The sequence below is a fragment of the Sinocyclocheilus anshuiensis genome, unplaced genomic scaffold (genome assembly GCF_001515605.1).
Source record: "Sinocyclocheilus anshuiensis isolate Anshui unplaced genomic scaffold, SAMN03320099.WGS_v1.1 scaffold963, whole genome shotgun sequence".
Classification (NCBI taxonomy): Eukaryota; Metazoa; Chordata; class Actinopteri; order Cypriniformes; family Cyprinidae; genus Sinocyclocheilus; species Sinocyclocheilus anshuiensis.
The window spans coordinates 701,255-724,935 of record NW_015544183.1 but is presented as its reverse complement, the minus strand read 5'-3'; the positions used below and the strand labels follow the sequence as shown (position 1 = coordinate 724,935).

The 23,681-nt window shown below is 37.9% G+C and overlaps 1 protein-coding gene and 1 long non-coding RNA gene across 2 annotated transcripts in view; both read right to left on the bottom strand.

Annotated features, from left to right (window-relative positions):
• The window catches only part of LOC107696386 (protein delta homolog 2-like), a 45,385-nt gene that overhangs the window by 18,484 nt on the left and 3,220 nt on the right, over positions 1 to 23,681 (bottom strand). The gene's annotated exons all lie outside the window — the stretch shown is intronic.
• Positions 2,976 to 5,560, bottom strand: LOC107696387 (uncharacterized). Its single transcript, XR_001635086.1, has 3 exons — positions 5,396 to 5,560; positions 4,003 to 4,032; positions 2,976 to 3,124 (listed from the first exon to the last, which is right to left on the bottom strand). It is a non-coding gene; the product is annotated as an uncharacterized LOC107696387 (long non-coding RNA).

Below are 23,681 nucleotides of genomic sequence, written 5' to 3'. Positions count from 1 at the left end.
AATCATATTTAGGTCAAAGCTGTCAGTTGTTTGTGAACTAAATCTGCTGTAAAGGGTGAATTGTTTAAGCCCACTGAAATGCTTGAATGCAGACACGTTAACATCAGAGTCTCAATATTTTAGGTAAAAAAAACATTGAAGTAACACAGATTAAATAAAATAACTCATGCACATTCATTTCCCCGCTGCTGTAACGTTAGCAGTTTTACTAAAATACTATATGCATTTAGCCCTATGTGACGTCTGTTTTTATATTGTTTGTCAGCACACATAGCCTAAGTTACTATGTATCTGGATCAACTAGCCGAGTAGACAAATATAAATGTTTATTCATAACCATGCTAAAAATAAGTCAATGTTAGCTGATGCTAACTGTCTAGCTAACGAGCTTGCTGGTGCTAAATTGAGGTAATTTTTTTTAAATAAAGTCCAAATATTATAATTCAACCACCTAGTTGATTACATCTGAGAGAAAAAGAAAGGATGTGATGTTCAGAACATGGTAACTACAGTAATTATCAAAGTGGGAAGTGATGCCCTCGGGGGGCATTTGGCCAGGGGTGTTTTTATACCACAGACAAGGTTTGAGAAGAAAAAAATCATTATGAAAATATAATGATATTTTCCTTATTATATTCATTATTTCCTTATTGGTTATTTTGGGAAAATCCCAGGTATTTTGAGCAATAGGATTATAAAAAAATATATGCTAATATAAAATTAAATGATAAAAGTAGCCTATATAAAACTGCAAAATAAATATTCATCTATCAGTACTTTTTACTTAAGTACATAAAAAATCAAGTACTTTTGTACTTTCACTCGAGTAAAATTGAAAACTGAGTACTTTTACTTTTACTGGAGTAATATTTTATTATACGTATCTATACTTTTACTCAAGTACTTGATTTGTGTACTTCGTCCACCACTGATTATTAGGCGATACATGGAGAGAAAATGAAAAGCAAATGCCATGGAAACTTTTTTGAAGACAGTCGGTTCCCCCTTATGCATTAATCTTATTCATTCATTCATACATACTTTATTTCATGTTTTCTCTCTGCACAGTGCCTTCCATCATGTTTGCACACAAAACAAAACCTACGCTTCATGAGACAGCGAAATATGAAACAGTAATACTAACTGTCGGGACTTTTTATCGAGGTTTACCGTCAAACCGGTAACCGTTTCATCCAAAGCCTGTCTTTCTGAAATGCCTGGTCTGCTCTGATTGGTCTGTTGGCCTAGTCTGTTGTGATTGGTCAGCCACTTTGTGTGTCGGAAATGTTGCAACTCTTACCATAATCAGGTTTCAGCTCCTGAAGCTTCATGTGCAGCTGAAAACAGTATTATATGTCATATAAACTTACGTCTACTTGTCATGTCATGACAAAATCATTCACCCAACTGTCCTTAGAAGGTGGACTAAAGCAGCCAATAGACAGGCATTATGCAAATGTGTAACATGATGGTGTAGCTAAGGCACGGAAATAACAACGCTATCTCACGACCAATTCGTACGTATTTTACGAGGTGGCTAATTCTTACGAATCCGTATGACCTCACTCGTACAATTTTGGCCCTGTCCCAAATGGCACGTCTTGTGCACTTGCGGTCTTACGGGCTTCAAATGGCCGTCCGCATGTCCTTTAAATCCTCGAGACAGTAGGGTATCCCATTCGTCATTTTAGCTTTCAGAAGGGTGCTCGGAAGCGCCCCATTTGCGGCCGCTATGCACCCTCGATGTGTACTTCTGCCAAGCCCACACTGAGGCAAGCTCCACAGTAGATTTCTACCTGACAGTCAAAGTGGCATTACGTCACGAAAGCGTGGACTCAGAGGAACACCGCAAGGGTTTAGGGTGTGATTTCGGACAGGGCCTTTGTATGATTTCTGTGAGGGGTACGTTTAGGGGCGGGATCAGGGGTGGTCCTTTGTATGAATTCCTACGAATTTGCCACCTCATAAAATACGTTTTTTATTTTACGAGGTGGCAAATTCACTCACTACTACGAATCTACATCCCCTCCAGAAGTCTGAGATCCGCTAGTGAGCGACGCTTCGTGGTACCATCACAGGGAGGCTCAAAATCACTTTCCAGAACATTCTCGTTCACTGTTCCTGGCTGGTGGAATGATCTTCCCACCCCTATCCGGAATGCTGAATCCCTGACCATTTTCAAGCGACAGCTGAAAACTCATCTCTTTAAACGCTACTTGAGTTCATCTTAAAAAAAAAAAAAAAAGTCTTTCTCTTTATTTATTCCTTCCCTTTTCTAGCTTGTACTTATTTGAACAATGCCTAAAACTTGGTATTTCAAGCACTTCCTGTGTCTGTTTGCCTCTTTAAGAAGAATCGCTTTATGTATTCCCCAATTGTAAGTCGCTTTGGATAAAAGCGTCTGCAAAATGACTAAATGTAAAAAAAAAATGACTAAATGCAAATTCGTAGAGGTCATACGAATTAGCCACCTGGTAAAATATGTACGAATTGCCATGAGATAACAATAAGTTACATTTGCTACCAATTAGATTGTGTTTTATTTATGTCTACACCTACCCCGACCCTAAACTTAACCTTACAATAATGCAAATACAGTAATCACAATATTGATGTGTGCATGCCCAGTAGGACAATCTGTCCGTAGCTGTATCCCTTCTAGCCCCAACCAGAAAGAAGTCAAGGCAAGTGTTTTCTACTAGAGAGATGAAATTCCTTTGCCATGGACATAACTTTTCAGATCGTTTACACGCACAAACAGCAATATATTGCACTAAAAGGAGGATTTAAAAAAAATCAGAATCATAAGCAATGGATCATTGAGATATTTTGTAATATCTGCTTTGTAAATGACCTCAGTGAAGTCAAAAATCACACATCTAGATGACAGAATTGCAAGATGCATCTTTTTTTGTTGCTTCCCATAGATTCATGGAGCACTCTTGCAACCACTAATGGAAATTAATATAAGGAAAAGCTTTGAACGGGAAAGCTGAGAAGAGGTCCATTTCCATGATAGGAGGCTCTCTGGCATTTCACAATAGGAAGCCTCCATCTACAGTCCTTGTGGGGATGCCATGTCAATGATCACTTTTGCATTCTGGCTGGTCTCATGCGCAGACACCTGGCAATGAAAGCAAGCAAGTGAGCTATATTTGAACATTACTTTATTTCTCGAGCAGATCACTGTGTGATTGTCGAAGGTGCTATTTCCAGCCGTGTTTAATTAATATGTCACATCAGATGTGAAAAATACAGTCAGAAGCCTTTTATGCCTTTTGACACATTGGCAATTATCCAAGGAAATTGTCTTCATTTTTTTTATGGTCCATCTTTCACAAAACATCAAAATTCAATGAATCATCCAGCGATTCATTAGAACAGATATAGTTAAAATAGCCTACAGTCCTACAACTGAAGGCCCTTTCACTCTTAACATGAAGCTAAAAAGCAATATGATTCAGATATGAATTATTACCTTCTCATATAAAGAACATTTTGGAGAAGCCTTTATTAACCCCCCGGAGCCGTGTGGAGTACTTTTTATGATGGATGGATACACTTTATTTTGGGCTTCAAAACCTTGACCACCATTCACTGCCATTATAAAGCTCGGAAGAGGCAGGACACTTTTTAATATAACTCCGATTTTATTCGTCTGAAAGAAGAAAGTCCTATACACAATATTTGTTTGCATAATATTCAGTGTTTGTTAAATCAGTTTTTTTCTTCTTTTTTTTTCTGGTGGAGCTGTTATTAAAGCGTCTAATAGCATCTACTAAATACACAAAGGTGTCTGACAACAACTGAGGTGTGACGGCTGTGTTCCTCTGATAAGTAGTTTTCTCTTTCTAATTGATGTTAAAGCAATAAGCCACATGAGGCTGTGCGTTACAGTGATTAAGGTAAAGGGTGTTCTTTGGCATGATGCAAAATTTAAAACTACTTTTAAAATAGCGGTAACAGAAATGTGTTAAGATAATTCTGTCATTATTTACTCACACTCTTGACTTTTCCTCCTTCCATGGAATACTGAAAAAGGAATTATGAAGAATCTGTTAGTAGCTTTGTCAAGCTCCAAGCATTACAAAAAATTAATAATCATGATTTTAAAAAAGTATCATAAAAGCTGTATGCAATATTGTATACAATATTACAGTCAAAAAGGCAGATTTGTGAGGAACTGACTGACGTTCAATTCATTATTCACTTCCACTCTAACAAAACTCGTACATTTTAGACTACAAAACCAGCCAGATTCGAAATGATTCATTAATGGAGTGCTTTTGCAATAGGAATGAATTTGGGAAAAGCTTTGTAGGGAAAGCTGAGAATAGCATGTTACAGTAGTCTCATCACTGATCCCAAAAACCAATTGTTCTTGTGTGTTTTGTAACCGGACACAACACAGCAGTTCAACTTAATGGGATACTTTTGGGAATACATGGAGAATGAGACTTGAGAGCTGTAGTGAAGGGCACGATCTGATGTTTTATGGTATCATTCTGGAGCTTGACACTATAAATGGTCATTGAGTGGGAAGAAGCAGCATAAAGATTCTTCAGAATGTCTTCCTTAGTGTTTTTAATGGAAATAATAACATAGTAACTTATTTTATCTAAAAAGTGCACTCACAGTGTAAGTTCAACAGCATTTTATATTGTGGCTCATCAAATCAGAAATTAGAGTAAAAACAATTAATTCTGCCAGTCTTTTCCTCCTAGGAAAACATATATTTACTCTGAAGCAAACTTATCAGATGCTCTATATTAATAAAGCACATTTTAGAAAATTTGAATGTACACGCTTTCAGATTTCTATGGCATCGTGAAGCACCTTTATTTTTAAGAGTGTATACTGTACGAGACACTTCTCTAAAAAGACTATAAGCAATAAAGAATTAGTGACAGACTTCAGAACTTGGATGTACACTGGAGCACAAAATACAGTTACATACAAAAATCTCAAAGTAGCGTACAAAAATCTCAGCATATGTACTTAAAAGTCCATTATTTACCAGGAAGCTTCCATGGAAACTTAATTGGCACGTGGTTCCTTTAACCAGAATCTACATCAGAATAACAGTAAATCTGTATTCCCACACCATTTCAATCTCAAATGATGTGTGAACACAAACACTTTCCTGCTGTTGTGTAAATAGTCCGATTATAATTCACCAGTTTAAAAGCCTGAGTTTGACCAGAGTGCATTTCTGAAAATCTGGTATAGCCTTTTACAGAAATGCCTCCTTAAATTGCAGCACAAGATAATCTTTTTTTTTTTTTTTAAGTTACAGAGTTCAGAAGGTGCTGCACAACCAAGCTCTTTGAAATGGCATTATTTTAAATGCTACAGAACAATTTGAAAAACGATGAAAAAAGATAAACACACTTACTGACAAATAGACGTGACACACCTGAGCTGTTGGTGGCCCCTCCAGCAGAGTGTTGCAAACTAATAAAGTGGGACTCACATATCACACATACACCATTAGGAAGTAATGTAAAAGAAAATCGAGCACGACTTCACTATTCAGTCTCGTATATATGCACACCCTCAAGATCAGCCCACTAGTGAGACACGTTTTGTTGATAGAAATGCTTGTTTGTAGAAGCAGACAAGGTTCCACCTCCTCACTCAACAAGCCAACCTGCTCAAGGACTGTCTCTTAAAGAGACAGGCTTCCCTCAATACCACCATCTCACACAGCTCAAAGAACAATCTATCACGGTAGAGTGATTACAAGATACAGTATAAACATCACATGTTTTTTTGTTTGTTTTTCCCTCAGTTTTTGGTATTTCACTAATGAATGACAAGTCTTGTTGTTTCACACCGTCCGTGTAAACATTCTTTTGCACAGATGGACACATCTGATTGAGAGTGCATTGTACACATTTTGCCGTCTTGTTATCAGAAGCGCCGTCTGGCAGAAACTCTTGCGAATGTTGTAGCGGTAATGGAAGGCTTTTTGCTGTTGCTGTAGCGACAGACAAGGCTCCTGATGTTGGGGGCTGATGTGCCCACACGTTCCTCTGCAGGCGATAGTGTGGAGAGGATCAGTTTTCAGCAGATTATCTCAACAACATCAGGCCTGTGGAGCATTTGAAAACAGGCATCTACATGTCCACACCACTGTGATGGGAGACGGCACAAGCACGTATATATGCACACACTCACTCGCCGCCATACAAATATATTACTATAAATGAGGGCGTATGTAAAGACAGACATGTAGCAACTGTCTCTCGGCTGGCATTTTCTCTTTAGAAAGCTGAATCACTACTACTATCTTAAGCAGAATGGATACACGAGTTTATCGGGCTCCTGAGAGCTTATCCTGATAGTCTGTGAAGAACAGATGAATAGGAAAGCACTCAAAGCTCATTTGTTTTGGTTGCTCGCCTCGTGTTTATATTGAGATAATGGCATGCCCATTATTCCAGCCATTCAGCCTCTCGATTTTAAGCACACATTTGGATGTCTGTCCTGCTGTGGCCTGATTATGGTGTTTGTGCTGAAAATGGCAGTACAGTAATTAGGGTATTAAAATCTGCTGCTTTATGGCAAGTGCTTTCTGCTCTAGTTTACATCATTATCCACTGCAGTCCCAAAATTACAGCAATTGTGAAAATGGACTTTCATTTGAATATCACATGCAGTATCTGTTTTAGCATGTTCATCTTGCACTCTAAAAAATAAAGGCACCAAAAGGGGGGTTTTGTGATGCCACAGAAGAATGCCAGTGTTTAAACAAGAACACTATTTTTCCTAGTGTGAAGCATATTTTAAAGGGGTCATATGATGCGATTTCATGTTTTCCTTTGTCTTTGGAGTGTTAAAAGCTGTTTGTGCATACAGAAGATCCGTAAAGTCGCAAAGATTAAAGTCTCAAACCCAAAGAGATATTCTTTATAAAAGTGAACGCTCAGCCATGCCTACCTAAAATACCTTGTTCAAACACGCCCCCACATGTCTACGTCACTGTGTGGGAAGATTTGCATAACACCGCCCAAATGTATACGCAAAGAAATTAGGCGTAACTTTTATTCTCCCTGTAGTATTGTTGCCGCCGCCATATTGTGGAGACGCTGTGTGTTTCGTTGCGAAAGCCAAACTACTTTGTTTGGCCTTCCAAAAGAGGACACGACTACAAATCAGTGGTTAAGTTGTATTTACAACACTGTTCCAGAACAGTTCAACCCAAATATTCGAGTGTGTGCAGTGCATTTTACGGAGGAAAGTTTCTTGAACCTGGTCGGCCAATCACAACGCACTAGATAGCCAGCCAATCAGAGCACACCTCACTTTTCAGAGTGATGAGCTTTGTAAAAATCAGCGTGTTTCAGAAAGGCGGGGCATAGAGGAGAAACAATAATGTACAGTATGTGGAAAATAATGTTTTTTGAACCTTAAACCACATAAACACATTGCATTACACCAAATACTGTACACAAAATAATGTTTTTTTTTAGCAACGTCATATGACCCCTTTAATAATCTAAAGAACTTTTGTACAATGGAAAGGTTCTACATTCCCAAAAATAAAGGTTAGTTGTTTTGATTGGTTGATGGTTCCACGAAGAACCTTTAACATCCATGGAAACTTTCCATTGCACAAAAGGTTCTTCATAGTGGAAAATGGTTCTTCTAATTATTACAATTTTCTTCACACTAAGAAAAAACATTTAATAAAAAATGCTTGCTCAGGTGAAATGAACAAATTTATGGAGCCCCTAAAGAGACATGGTGATGGTTAAAAAAATGAGACAGGAGAACACATAATTCAATGCTTTTAAATTCCCCCAAAATATTTTGTGTTAGTTTGTATTGACTTACAAAAGTATGCATTTCTCTGAGAAACTTTGCATTTCCTCACAAAACATTCATGATGGAAAATTATATTTCAGTGCTTTTGTGAACAAATGCAAAGTTTTTCTAGGGGGAACGCAATTTTTTGCGAAAGAACAAAAATGTTTTACAAGTGAACACAAAGTTTCTTGGGGAAACACAATGCTTTTGCAGGAGAACGCTAAGTTTCTGGTGGGAACGATAGCTCTATCTATGTATTTATCTGTATTTTCACTTACGGTCATATCATTTTCTTGGGTAGATATTCTTTTTTCTCTTCTTTTCTGTTTTTTTTCCTCTTCTGTATTTATTTATTTAGCTTTCATCATGTTATTTTCTAAATACGAACATATGTATTTACACAGTAAAAGCATTCAGGACAGAATCACAGTTCAAGGTTTCAGGACTCTTCATGACAATTATTTCCCAGAATATTTGCCCTTCTGCCCCTCCTGATTTGTGCTCTCTTTGTTGTTCTGAATTTTCCACATCATATGTCATGTTATCATCTTACTATAAAACTTCCATTAACAAGCAACAAACACGCCACTGTTTCCTCCTCCATCCCCCAACATAAAACTGTCCAGAAATCCAAGCTGTTCTTTTTCCTAGTTTTTCCAGAGTAATCCCAGCGCAAGTTAGATGGGAACTTTGATAGTCATGGTTTTTGTTTTGCAAAAAGAAGAGAGAGAATACAAATCTTGCTCAATTCTAGCACTGATATCAGCATTGTCTAGTGAATTAATTTGCCATAATAAAAGTAATACGTCATACAATTTAAACCATTATGATGGCATCATTACACAAAACGCCAGTTTGTGGAACTATGACAATGTGCCCAAAACTGTATTTCACGGTGTTTGTGCCAACAAACACTTGTACTGAATCCCGTCCTCGGACTCATTCGCTATGAAGGCATGAATAGAAGCTAAGTGGGTGTTTAACGTTTAGAGCTTAAAAGCGGAGCAGCTTGAATGATGTATATTTGTCCTTCCGAGAAAATGGACTCACACACTCAGCCAGTGTTAATGCTGCACCTTTGATATCTGTCCTGTTCGTGTATGAAGACTGGATCCACTTTAATATACTAGCATGAAGCAGAGGATAAAAGCATCTTCAAAGGACCATGTTAGATGGGCTTTAACTACAACTCATCCCTGTTACACAGCATCTATCAAAGACAACTCACATTTCAAGCAAAGTGGATGAATATCACAGTATAATCCTGGTTTGTGTGTCCATGGTGGTCACTGTTACTATAGCAACTGAGAGAAGATGCCTTCTGTACGTAGACAGTAGAGTGAGATTAACTAGTGCAATAGATTGCCTGCTGGAGCTTCCTTTCCATTTCCAGCATATGGGGTTTAGCGCTCTGCATATGGCATGATTCAGATGGAAGTTTCAGTCCATGAAGCAAGAATGTGTTGTGACAAGTAATGCAAATCTATCTATCTATCTATCTATGACTTGATCTTACTACTCTGTACTTGAGTTTTAACAGACTCTGCTCTTATGCTAGACAGCTTAGTGAGTGCCAGAGAAAGTAGATTATGGAGTCAGAGTTTTATTAGTAAGTGATGGTATTTATGAACTTCACTTACAACCCAGTGATTTTTCCCACACCATACAGACCAGTAATATATTCGCCTGCAAATGTGAGCCTGAGATGCTGTATAAGGCTACATGTGAAAAATACATTCAAGCCAACAAACAGAAAACTTGCATTGGGACAGGCATTGGGGGCTTATTCTGGTTAGCTCAACTAATTAATTTAGAAATTTAACAGGAATAAGTGACCTCATTACGCAAACAAAATAAGAATTTCAATCAAGCGTTAGAAAATGAGCACTTTTAAGACTTTAAATGAGCCTCGGTAACTCCTATATAATATCTTTAGGGCTTAAGTGTATTTAAAAAATCATTTAGGAACACATTCCCACATGAATGTTTTTCACCTACCCTCTTCTTATAGCCTGAGCCTGGTGCTCCTTCCTGTGTGAATTTCAGAGTGAGTTCAAATCCACTGAGCGGCTCCCTGTGTTGATCTTACTGTGGTGTTTTCTTCTGCCTATGAGATGTGTCCCCCTGTCCTCAGCTAGTGTATGCTGGGCGTCTGTCTTTGAAGTTATTTTGGCATGTGTCTCAGTTGCAGACAGCATGAAGAAGGGGCTGCTTGACCTTCCCTTCACCCTAAACCTCCCTCTCGGATGGAGAACAAGGAGGTGCACGCGTCCACGCACTTCACAGCCTCTCACCCTGCCCTGCAGCTCTGACTCATGGGGCTGCTTATACACCTGAGGACTTCACTTTAGGCAGAGCGACAGGCGCACGTTCCTACTCTGTCACCAAGCACGTTGTCCCATCATCGAATTGAAGCGGTGTTAAATTAACCCCTTGATAAGATAGCCTCTGCTCCACTTAGGCAACCTAGAGGGTTATTTTTACTCAGAGTTACATGAGAATTTGAAAGATAAGGTCTCTAATTCATATTGTAGATGTAGTGAACCCTTTTCCTTCCTGTGACATTGAGCACATCCTTACTTGTTATCCTGCACAGGTCAGATTCAATCTTGACTGTTTCCTGAGCAACTTAATGTTATTCCTGAAGTCCATAAACTGAGAAATTGATTTTCCACTCTAGGGGTGCTGTAGTTGTCTTATACCATCCAGAGTCCAGCTTAATCTTTTATAGTCCCTTGGTGCTGCAAGGTACTGTATTTCCAGAACCGTTTCAAGGTAAAGTGTTCAATTTATTAAAGACTCAATTTATGAAATGGAAGTGAGCTTGGCACTTAATTTCTAATCTCGAAGGCTTCTTTGTGAGGCAAGGGAAATCCACAGTGAGAGGTTCTCTGGTCTTGGCATCCAGGATCATTTTTTATTATCAAGACCCAAGGTTTCAGAGCCCTACAAATCCACTTGACATCTGACGGTGCACTGAGCCTCAGTCCTTTTGTAAGCTCTCGTTGATAGGTGGAAGCACTAAAGCTAGATTGGGTGAAACCTGACACAGATTGATAGAGCAGCTGGACCTACACCCAGCTGAAGTAGTACAGAAGTAGTCCTAAAAAGAAGTAGCACTTAATTTTACAGTCCTGTTTCACATTTACATATGAATTTTATTATAGTAATTACAATAACTGTGTAAAGGTACTAACCCTAAACCTAATCATAATCTACGTTAAGTCCATTAACTGATTTTACTTTCTTGAAATACACTGTAAATGCACAAACTGTAAAATAAAGTGCAACCAAAAGACAGTCTTTTGGTCTTCAACCCTCTTTCTCAAGACTCACTGTCCTGTAAGGTTTATTTCCAACCTGCTTTAACACACCTACCTGTTATTTTCAAGCAATCCCGAAGGTAAGTCAAGTAACCTTTATTTCTATAGCACTTTATACAATAAAGATTGCGTCAAAGCAGCTTCACAGTGATAAACAGGAAAACAGCAGAATCAGTTATGGAAACTCATCTATGGAGACAATTCAGATTCTGCTGTAAAGCAGTTCTAAAAGACAATAGAGTCATTATTTAGCTCAAGTTGTGATCTCAAATGATCTCAGTTCAGATCAATAACAGTGAGAAGTTCGTCACTTTGAAAATGTCAATTCAGCTGTAAACATTTCTACAAAAGAATCATTTCAATGTTGATTCAGTTCAGTTCAATACCAGTGTAGATGTTGCAAGATGCAATTCAGCTGTTAAGTAGCTCTACAGAAGATGATATTTCCATCATCCAGCTTAATTCAGTTTAAGTTTTGTTCTCATGTGATGGTGTCCATCAGTGTGGTCATATCAATACATTTCTGAAAGTTAAGCATCTCTCAAACCCCAGCTAAGCAAACCAGAAGGCAACAACGACAAGGAACCCAAACTCCATCAGGTGACAGAAATGGAGAAAAAACCTTGGGATAAGCCAGGCTCAGTTGCGATAAACCAGTTCTCCTCTTGCCTAAGTGAACAAATATGATGTGATTTTGATCGAGGTGCATTACACCAGCATTAAGTGGGAAAGGAAGAGTTGTAGAAGACCTTTTTCAGGTCAGGCTGGTTCAGGTGTGTTTTATTAGAGTTGGAATTAAACTCTGCGGGACAGTGGCCTTCCAGAAGCAGGGTTGAAGAACTCTTACATAAGGTGCCCTGGATCTTGAGTTAGTTAGAGCTGTTAAAAAACAGGGGTGTCCAATTCTTCTCCTGGAGGGCCACTATCCAGCAGACCTTAGCTCTAACCCGATTCAAACACACCTGAACCAGTCTAATCAAGGTCATCAGGATAACTAGAAACTTTCAGGCAGTTGCTGGAAAAGTTGGAAAGTAGCACTCCAAGAGCAGGGTAGGATACCCCTGTGCCAAGTAACAAAAGGTTTAAAGTTTTCCTTCACACTTTGAAGATATTTGTTATGTAAGAAGATCCTGCACAGATCATTAGCACCCTTCCTCCACTGTGCAACACGCTTGCAGTGAGAATTATCGTTCCATAGTTGGGCTGCTCCGCTCCTGTCGATCATTTCTGGATAGGGATTAGTGCACTTACTGTGCCATGGTCAGACTTCTTCTCATGTCTGCATCGTGATAGGACCATGGCCCAAGGGATGTGGCCCCATTGTTGTAAGATAATCCTGGAGATCATTGTTACAGTACATTAATTGGTGGCTGAGAGGCAAGTTGGGAAATTGTGTGGCCTGGAAAGAGGGTGGCTTGGGCTAATTTTGACCAGGATGGGTGGTGACTCTGAAATAGCTGGCGGTTGAGAGGTTGCACATTTAGATGTGTAGTGCAGCTGTGGGATGCCTTCTTTTCTAACTGCTGGTAATCTGTACACAATGCACGGTTGAGAGTGATCCATCTGGAGGCTAAGACCTTGATGGCTTTAGTATTGAATGACTCTCAGATATGGCACTGAGGTGCTTCTCTAGCCACCTGGCACAAAATGCATGCCTGTTTATGCTAGGTTGAGAATGGAGATGAACGGTCTGCACAAAGAACGACACACATTCCACACTAGCGGCAGCCTTGACCCCGAAGCAGCTGAGGCTAGAGAAGAAAACAAAGGCCAATGGGCATTTGAAACCTTGAAGTCCATAGATGACAAGAATACATGCACCCTTTTTTGTGGCCTGTTTTGTATGAGCCCAGCCCTTTCATGCTGTTTGTCCTAAATTCAGATGGCCTCCAAACATGCAAAGCATTGTAGTTCAGCATGTGATGCTCTCCTTAAAGGTGTCTTTTTATTTAACTATTGGTAAATGAAGAGCGAGACAAACAGAGCCTGTTTACAAGATACTTACAGGTGCATCTCAATAAATTAGAATGTCATGGAATCAGTCTGTGTGCACTGAATTTATTTAATACACGAGTTTCACAATTTGAGTTGAATTACTGAAATAAATGAACTTTTCCACGACATTCTAATTTATGGAGATGCACCTGTAGATACTTAGATAGTGGTCAGCCTAGAAGCATTAGAGTTTCCACCTGATAAATGCATCTGCCGTGACTACTTGCATTCAGATTTCGTTGAGACACTCCCCACTTATTTCGTCACACTGTCTGTACATCACTTTTGCAGGAGCACTGAGTGTGCATGCAAATACTATTGAATAAACTCATGCTCGGCTTATAAGCAAGTAGCAAAAGAAGCGAATAAGAAGAATAGAGGGAGGCAGCTGTGATTTCTTTCATAATCTGTGTGTTTTGGTACAATGTAACAAAGTTTGATCTGCTTGTTTTGGTGGGCTTTCTAACAATGCATTCCAGAATGGCCACATGTTTTAGGTGAGTGGGCGACACGTAGGCGGCACATTCTGGTCGGATGAGTATTTACACTACACATGATGTGGTTACATGCATTTTTGACTACCTCCATAGTCCATATATGGTTTTAGAGATCCGATCACAAATTTTTTTAGGTCCTGTTTCCACCTGGCATTAAGGTGTGTTTTAGGTGATCCGTTTACAAGTGGTCAGCCCGAGACACAGTACTGCAGGGGTGTCCAATCCTGCTCCTGGAGGGCCACTGTCCTGTAGAGTTTAGCTCCAATCCCAATTAAACACACCTGAACCAGCTAACCAAGGTCTTACTAGGCATACAAGAAACGTCCAGGTAGGTATGCTGAGGCAAGTTGGAGCTAAATTCTGCAGAACACTGGCCCTCCAGGACAGAGTTTGGACACCCCTGCAGTACTGTTTCCACCTGCTATTAACATCTGTTTCAAACGTGACCACTTGTATTTGAGTTTCATTGAGACCCTCCCCCTCTTAAGCCCAAAGTATATATTTCTTTTGACGCAAATACAGGTGCTTGACACACGTGCACTAGAAAACTTCATCCTCATCCAGGATCTCTCCAAAAGTTATAAACATTAAATATCTTTGTGCTTGTTTAAGCTAATGATCTGTCCTGTGGCATCAAAAATGCAAAACGGTCGTATGCTCAAAAAATCAACAATCAATTCACAGACAGCAGAGACACACGGAGCCTGTGGCAAGCCATTAAGACCATCTCTGACTACAAGCCCCCGCCACAGGCCTGTGATAATGACACATCCCTCCCGGATACACTCAACCACTTTTATTCACGGTTTGAAATGCAGAATGACACACCTGCACAAAAACTGCCCATACCTCCCAACGACCAGGCGCTCTGTCTGTCCCCAGCTGACGTTAGGAAGACCCTATCTAGGATTAACCCACGCAAGGCTGCGGGTCCTGACGACATACCTGGCCGTGTATTGAGAGACTGTGCTGCACAGCTGACAGATGTCCTAACAGATATCTTCAACACCTCGCTGAGCCAGGCAGTCGTCCCCACATGTCTCAAATCCACAACAATCATACCGGTACCAAAGAAATCACCTGTGTCCTGTCTAAACGACTACCGTCCCATAGCACTGACTCCAATCATGATGAAGTGCTTTGAGAGGTTAGTCATGCACAACATCAAAACCAGCCTCCCCAACACACTATAGGTAAACATTTATATATAGTATATTCATAGTCAAAATCTGTCAGTAGGTTAGCTGTGTATAGGTACAGTGTTTATGTGAAGCATCTGTATAGTCTGTATTTTTTTAACTTATGTATAGGTAAACACATATATATATATATATATAGTATATTTAAAATGAAAATCAGTCAGTAGGTTAGTTGTGTATAGGTTTTTACTGCTTTACTGTATAGGTTTTTACTGTTTTACTTCATTGTTGTATGCCTGTATTTATGTAACACCGTGGTCCTGTGAGGCACGACATTTCGTTCCACTGTATGTCCCCACATGCAGCAGAATGACAATAAAGCTCAACTTGACTTGACTTGACTTGACTTGACTAATGTTGTGGGGAGCTCTTAACCCCCCCTCTCACAAGAGATGTTTACAGTGTTTTTGTTTGTTTGTTGTTTTTTTTTCCAAAAAAAATTCAAGGTGCATATGTGAGCTGAGCATACAAAGTTTGCATAGAAAAATCTGGCTGTATGCTTACAGTGCACGTATACTATGCTGATGATGTACACATACCTTAGTGTACACATAAAAACCGAAGTATACTTTGGGCTTTAGAAAAAAATCGTGCTGTGCACATACTAGGGCTGGGTAAAAAAAAAAAATTGATTCCTCGATTTTAATCGATTCTCATTGTTATGAAACGATATCGATTCATAAATCCCAAGGACCGATTAGTCTAGCCTGTCAGATAATGAACGGAACTTTGTAGCGTGCCTCCTATCCAATAACATGCAATAAGCTTTATGATTTGTTACTTTTGATATAAAACAAAGTCTCAGATTTCAAATTCTTTCCATTTTATTACAATATTCAAATCTTAAATGCCGTTTTGGTGCCGTTTGATGTGGAGTGACAGATCGCTGTAGCGCCTCGGTTAGAAGCGGCAGCGCGAACTGATCATCTCCTCTGCTTTAATAACAGTTACAGCATGAAATAAATGAATGAACATCCGAAGGTATGTTAAAAGAAAGAGAACAACTTACCGAGATCCATCTCCTGTCTCATGTAATCGCTCAATTAATGTTTCAATTGCAGAAAGATGACAATAGCTTGTAAACAATGTGTCACGTAACGTCACATATTCGTTGACCATAAACTCATTAGTCAGCTCGAAAAATGAACTCTAGAGAGGAGCATTTTGCTAAATATGCATATATAACATTTATTAATTTTTTTTTTTACTCTTCTTCAGTATTTAATTTATGTTTGAATAAGTCTGTCAAGTTTTTGTGAGAACCACCATTTAAATGTTTATATTTCAAAAAACGAATTGGAGTAGAAATATAATTATGTAATTTAAAGTTAAAGTTAGTATTATAACTATTACAACAATGTTGAGTATAGGCCTAATAAGTGTTTGTATACAGCAAATGTTATTTTATTGACTCTCAGGTATATTTTAGTCTACAGCATTAGTTGCAAGATTTTTTTTTCCTTGAGAAAATTTGCAATGTCCTGTACCTGATATACATCCAGAATAATCAATATTGAATTGAAAGCTTAAGAATAATCGAAATGTGAAATTTGTGTCAAAACCCAGCCCTAGAGCATACAGTATGCAGATGATGAAATGTACGTCATGCAAACTTTACGCATAGCTTTTATTTATTTACTATTTTCTCTTGAATTTATGAAAACAAAAATTTGTCAGGAATTAGACAGGAATTCAAAATATAAACTTCATTTTCCTTAATATTGATTTCCTGGCTTGTGTGATAATGTGCACTTCTAGACACAGCTGAGTGACAAGCAAAGCAGCCTACTCTGTAATCTGAGCTCTCTTTCCTTGGAAACATCAGTGTTTTTGATTTATGATTACTATGTACTTGACCTTTCCACCCCAACCAGCTCTTAGAGTCCCCGAGGACAAACAGTTGCATGATGCAGTGCATGAGCTTCAACAGTTGAACTAACAAACGTTATGCGAGAGTATGGTAATGTTGACATTATGCAGTGCTACAATTCAACCACTTTGTCTCAGACTGCCTGTACCAATCTTAGACTGTTCATAACAGATTAGTGTAATTCCACCATATCAAACTGTAGAGGTTCAGTAGAGCATTAAATAAAACTGTATAAAGAAAAGGGGTTTTCAGTTTTGTATGAGTACTCTTAAAACTCATTTTCTTATTTACTCAATTTTAATATAATCATCAAAAGTGCTCTTTAAAAGATAAATGGAATCCTTTCAGGAGCAATTCAATGAGGAGACATTGACCAATCCTCTCTGACCATGTAAACATTTAAGAGTATTGACCGATGTCCTCTTCTCTTTTTAGGCTAAACGATACTGAAGAGTGAACAAGAAAGGCTGCCAAGGCTGTCTTGAGTCACTATCAGATATGAATGAATGTTGTATGTCTGGAAGGCACATAGCATGTTGACTAAGTACCGCATAAGACAGCCTACACCTAGTTGACATCTGATCTTTACCACCGTGCTGAGAGATGAACTACATTATTAATTCTTGTACAGTAGGAACATTATGGAGTGTCTACATTCTGCATCAGAAAGATCTTACACAATTCTGCAAAATTAAAAAACCCTATACATATTACTTTAATATTCATTTTGCATGTGATATCTCAAAACACCTCTTCCAACCACACAGGGGCTCCCATTCTAGCTTTTATTAAATATTATGACACCACTGGAAGTGCAAGAAAATATGGGTTTATGAATAAAATGCAAATACACTATATTTAGCCAAGTAATGTATGTAAATCGACAAAAAGCTTGAGATGAATCCAGCAAACCTGGTTGTGTTAGCCTGAAGTCACATGGCCACTGCATTCTCATTTATCTCAATGGCAGCTACTCAGCTGACACAGAAGTAAACAAAAATTAAAAATGCTTTTTGCCCCAATAATGGTGTAATTACTGTAAACCAGCCAGGGTTAAATAACTAAACATGCTAACCAGCCAAAGTCTGAATCCTTGTCTCAACTATTCCAGATAAACCCGCCTTTGCACATCAAAAAACTCTAATTGGTTGTTTTTTGATGTCACATGGGTTAGTTTCTCAAACTGGACCAGACTTTACTGACCGTCAAAGGTTTGGCTGTAATGCTTAGCACGTGTTCATATTATTTACCTGGATCTCATGTTTTCTAGCCTACTAAAAATCTTATTTTATTTTTTTTTGTCAATGAATCAACCAATTAGTAACATTTCCTATCATTTGATCATGATGAAAATAATCTTGAAATTGCGTGATGAAGAAAGCCTTTGCTTACTTCTCATCACATGCCAAACATCTCTTTCCCTCTAGCACACGTGTCTGCTCTTGCTTTAAAGTGTTAAATTATGTTTAAATGCCACAAGCTCAAAAAAGCAAAAACATTTACCTGAGCTCAAGTGTAAAATGAGGGAAACCTTAAACCGACAGTCCCAAATAATCCCCTTTTTCTTCTTTTTCCTCCAGATCACCATCACACTCTTCTAAGACAGCAGCACAAACTCTCTGAGGCTGTTTATTGCCTACTGCAATCGAGTGCAACTGTATGCTCAGAACCACCTGTCTGTCGGGCGATCCTCTTCCAAACGTCATACTGATATTAAACGATAATGCAGATGTGACACTGCCAGTGTGTGAGACACATAAAGGCCAACTAAACATTAATAGACATCCGAGTGCATGATAAAAGTGTTTAGAGCTGAACAATATTAGTCGTAGACACAGACACACACCGAATGCAGTCGCGATCTAGGCAGTTTATCATCGTATAAGGGAAAGTGTAAGGAGATATAGACTATCCGATCTCTGATTTCACACACGATTAAGTGACAGCCAGTGTAAATGAAGGGAGAGCTCTAGATCTGAGATGCGTCTGTGAATGAAATCAGCGAGTGATAAAACCAGGCTAGAGTTAATAATCCCACCAGTCAAATGTGGATGTTGATCTACAGTATTTTACATACAGGGCTGATGTAAATGGTCACATGACCTAAGCCGTTTAAATCCAGTTTGCTCATCTGAAAGATGACGACCGTCATAGCTCCATAGAGGGAAGCATGTGAAACTGGTCACAGATACAGCTACAGTTTTATATCTAAAACTATTATTTTGCTAATATTGCTAGTTTTAATTAAGTTACCATTCTAATGTAAAACCTTAAGTTGTCATTAATAAAAATAGTAATTGTAGTAATGCATCTAGTGATTTATAATGAACTGAAATGTCATATTTGGAATCATAGCTTATGTTCTTTAGACAAATTTGGCATATATAGCAATATGTTGTTATTAGCCATTCTTTTGGTTTTAAGCCGTTTTGATTACTGTTGTTTTGTTAGTTTGTGCTCATGTTTTGTGTGAAACCACAAAAGGTCATAAAAACTCCCTCTCTGGTGATCTTGTTAAATTCAAGCCATTTCTTGCCATACAAAATTGCAAACACATTGCAGATTTGACTAAATTTCAGTAAACAAAATTAGCAAAAAATGTACATTATCTATAATCAGCAATGCACAGCTCACAAAAGTCACAATGTCAAACCAAGCGCTTTCTATTGGTCAACACAATGAAGTCGCATTACCAGCTGACCTGGATGCAAATTTGTGTGGGGAAATCTTTTGTTTTCACGCGAAATTCCAGATTGCATGGATTACTTTAAAAACGACTGAATTTCACCAGTTACGATTCACCTTAATATGGTTAATGTGACAGCTTTAATATGACTATTTTGAACAATTTTGTTCTAAATCCTAGTTCAAATGAACTTGTTACACTTTTCTGAGTCAAATAAGTCAGTTTACATGGAAGGCAATTAGTTTGCATGACATGATTTCAAAGTATTATTACAACATTAAATCAAACAAATTTAAAAAAGTATTCTTCCCATTTGAGCCATTTTTTGACTCCCCACTGATAGTTTCCCACAGTTATTTTCCATGTTTGGCAGTGAATAGAGACAGCTTAAATTGATTTAGTGTTAAAGTGTTAAATGAAACTGTTGATATAAGTACAGATAATATATGCACACACCATCTGTCTGCTTTAAATCATTTATAGTCTGATTCTGAGAAGGAGTCTTCAGCATGTAGAGGACTAGATACCGAGCACCACCATCATTTACAAGCCCTGACTATTACCTCTTACCTCTGTCTCAGACCTTTTTTCACAGAGATGCAGTTGTCAGCCAGTTCACACATCCAGGCCTCTGATGTACCCTGGTATAAATAGCCCTCACCCTCTAGATATTTTGGAAAAGTGCAAGATTTGGTTAAAGTCTCACGTGTGTGTTTCTCCCCGTGACGCCTAAAGAAGCCTGCGTCACCATTAGACGCTTATAATATCTGGACACCTGATCCCTGACTGCTGAAGGTGGGGGTGAAGATGCCTCGTAAGACATTGTGAATCAATCATACAGACAGAAAAGGTGACAACCAAGGGCAGGGTGAAAGTAGGGAGATTGTCATATGAAGACAAATGCTGCTAAGAAAGTGTGAACACAAAAGGACCCAAAACCATCTATAAAACTTAGAAAATATGCAGTTTATGTATAGATTTCCCTACCAAGATTACAAGAAGTTATCTGAAAACAGGCTGTTTAAACTATAATATTTAATACATTATGGCAATGAGAATTGTTGCATTATGTTAGTGAGTATTTAATGTAATAAGAATTGTGCTGTGCAGGAAATGTGCATAACTGCTATGAAAATAATATCCGTATGCATTATAAATTAAAGCAATAAGCCCCAAGAAACCATGGTTTTAGAAAAGCTAAGGGGCATTGTGTTAGGCATGAGGCTTCCAATGGTTTTTGCTTTTATTAAACAATTATTATATATACCGGACAAAGTTTAATTAAAATAAATGTACAGCGACAATTTCTTGATATAAAAAAAAAATTATTCTTCCACCAAGTAATTTAGTTCTTCAGGAATGTTTAGCAGGTTACCAAAAAACACAGACACAGCAACACATAGATGTAGTGGCACAGTAATACTGATGTAATGATGTCACGGGTGTGTGTTTATTGGGTATTTTACAACAGCTTTGAAAGTGATTCAGCCAATCACAATCAAGGACCAGAACTATCTTTTTTATAAAAATATTTATACAATAGTTAGTCCCAGTGGAGCATTCTCAGAAGCAATTCTCACTCTTTCTGCTGCATGTTACATTGTTCCGACAGTGGGTAATGACAAGAGTCATTTGAATAGTTCACTCAACCGATTTCTTCAAAAACACTCAGGCTGTGTGTGTGTGTGTGTGTGTGTGTGTGTGTATTTCCAAATATGCATACTTTCTTACTATATAGTATGCAAAAAACAAACAAACAAACAAAAAAAAAAAACAGTATTTGAAATATTCATAAAACGGTAGGCAAAAAGTATCTGGATGACCTACTACTGCAAGATTCTGAAGTGTGAATCCAGTGGATACTTTCCTGTCCCAGGAGGCCACAGAAGAGGATTTGTTACATTCATACAGATTACATTCATACTATGCACTTTAATACTAGAGAGAACATACTTTTTAACAGTAGCAAAATAAGTACTGATTTAAAAGTTCTTACTCCACCCAAACCATTTTTATGAGGGAGTCATTGAATCACGGAATCATTCAACCATTTTTTTTTCTTCAAAAATGCAAAAACCAAATAAACTTGCAATGTTGTTTCTAACATGTAAAAAGACTTGATATTAATATTTATTTTATAAATACACTTTTATAAAATAACTTTTCTGTTGAACTATTACAAAAGCAATATTAAATTGCTTTGCGTGATCTACCTAATACTCTTCATCTTTCTTTCATCTTCAAAACACTAATGAACATATTTTGAATGAAACCTGAGTGGTCTTCAAAAGGTTTGAAACTTTAATGCTTACAAAAGTTCAGAAAGACATCGCAAAAGTAATCCATATGAATCAAGTCTCCCGGAGAGAAATGATCGCTTTATATGAGTAACATTCGATTTAGGCTTTTATTCACATATAAACATTGGTCAATGCACAAACAGAGCACATCAGATATGTTAAATGGAAGTTCACTTCATTAGTTAAGGAGACTCAAATACGCTTGCGTGACACGCAAGAACAAACTTCATTGGTTCTTGTTTGTCATGCCAGCACATTCGAGTTTTGTTTTTTACGATGTCATGAACTTGAAGCGTCAAAGTTTTGGGTGAATGGATTCATTTTGGGTTCAGTGGAGGAACAGAAATCTAAAGGTAGAGTTGGGTGAATGGATTCATTTTGGGTTCAGTGGAGGAACAGAAATCGAAAGGTAGAGATATATATATATATATACACACACACACATATACATACACACACACACACACATATACATATCATTTTTTTTTTCATTGAAATAACTTTTTAAGTTATCATTTGTAATTTCTTTCAACCAGTTTCTCTAGCTAGTGGAGTGCCACAACCTGCAGAGTTCAGTTCCAACCCTAATTTTATCCAGCTAATCAATACAGAGTTCTGGCATGAAACTCTAGATGGCGCGGTCCGATAGGTCTAACTCAGTCTGACCTAATGAAAGATCAAATACATTAACATTGTCATGTACATTACCATGCCAATCCCTCCGAGAGTTGTCATGACAGAAATGTATTTAGGATTACTTGATTAATACATGCAAGTGTGTCTGACTAAGGATAGAGCTAAACTCTGCTGGTCATCTCCAGGAGTGGAAGTGAATAACCCTCCTCTAATATCTAAGGTAAGTTTTTTTTCTATATTTCAAATGTAGAACTCTATACATATACAGTATGTTGAATTCCAACTCAAAGTTAAAATCTTGACTATCACAAACATGTCCACGATTTCACTACGTACAATACAAAAAAGTATATATTGCACAGAATAAGCATATACTCGTAAAATACTTTAGGAGATCTCAATTGTAGTCAGTTTCGTTCCTTTGCGAGATCTCAATGAGCACGTTCTTAAGCCGATTATGCTTAATTAACTGAAAACGCACTTGGTCATAACCCGTTTTTTTTTATCGGAGTAAGGTCAAAAACAATGTGAGCATAAACCGGTCACAACAGGTAGTTTTTTGCCTCTTACTCCGATTAGGTTTAACATGATCATCCCATCCTCAGCTCCAGTAGAGCGTTTATTTTCCTTTGCTGGACTGATCAACCGGCCCCATCGACGATGCCTAAATGCTACACTTTTTGAAAAACTTGTGCTTAAAGGCATCAGTAGCTAAAGAGACCTCTGCAATGTAGTCCACAGGCTACACACACACACTCATTCAATACACTCCCTCACAGACACACACAAACTTACTTTCTCACCCACTTTCACACATAAGTTTGACTGTTTCTGTTAGAACGTTTCACATGTTTTGGAATACCTGCTCTGTAGTATTCTCTTTTGGATTATAAGTAAATGTTCTTACTACACTATTAATGTGTATGTGTCCTCTATACTTCTATGGCTCTCAATAGATTCAGTGGTTGGAGTTGGGTTAATACTCCTTGACAAGTTCTGTTGCTACATTCTGATTACGTTTCTGGCTACATTTAAAAACAAAACATATTGATCATTTAATAATTGTTGAAAAGCTAAAATGTTTGTTTTCAACTTCCAAATAGATGTCCAATGATTGATAAATAAATGTTTGATTGCTGAATATTGTACCCTAATTGAAGTAGCTGTTTAGTAGGATCATGATTTTGCATACCATTGCATACCTGACACATAATATATTATAATATTTATGATTAACATTCAAATGATTAATTAGTTAGAAACATGTTGCTATGAATTCAGGTGCCATCAGTTGTCTTCTTATGAATGACTTGTTTGTCATTAAATCAGTGTTGCTGATGCAAAGTAGGCCCTTCGTTACCAA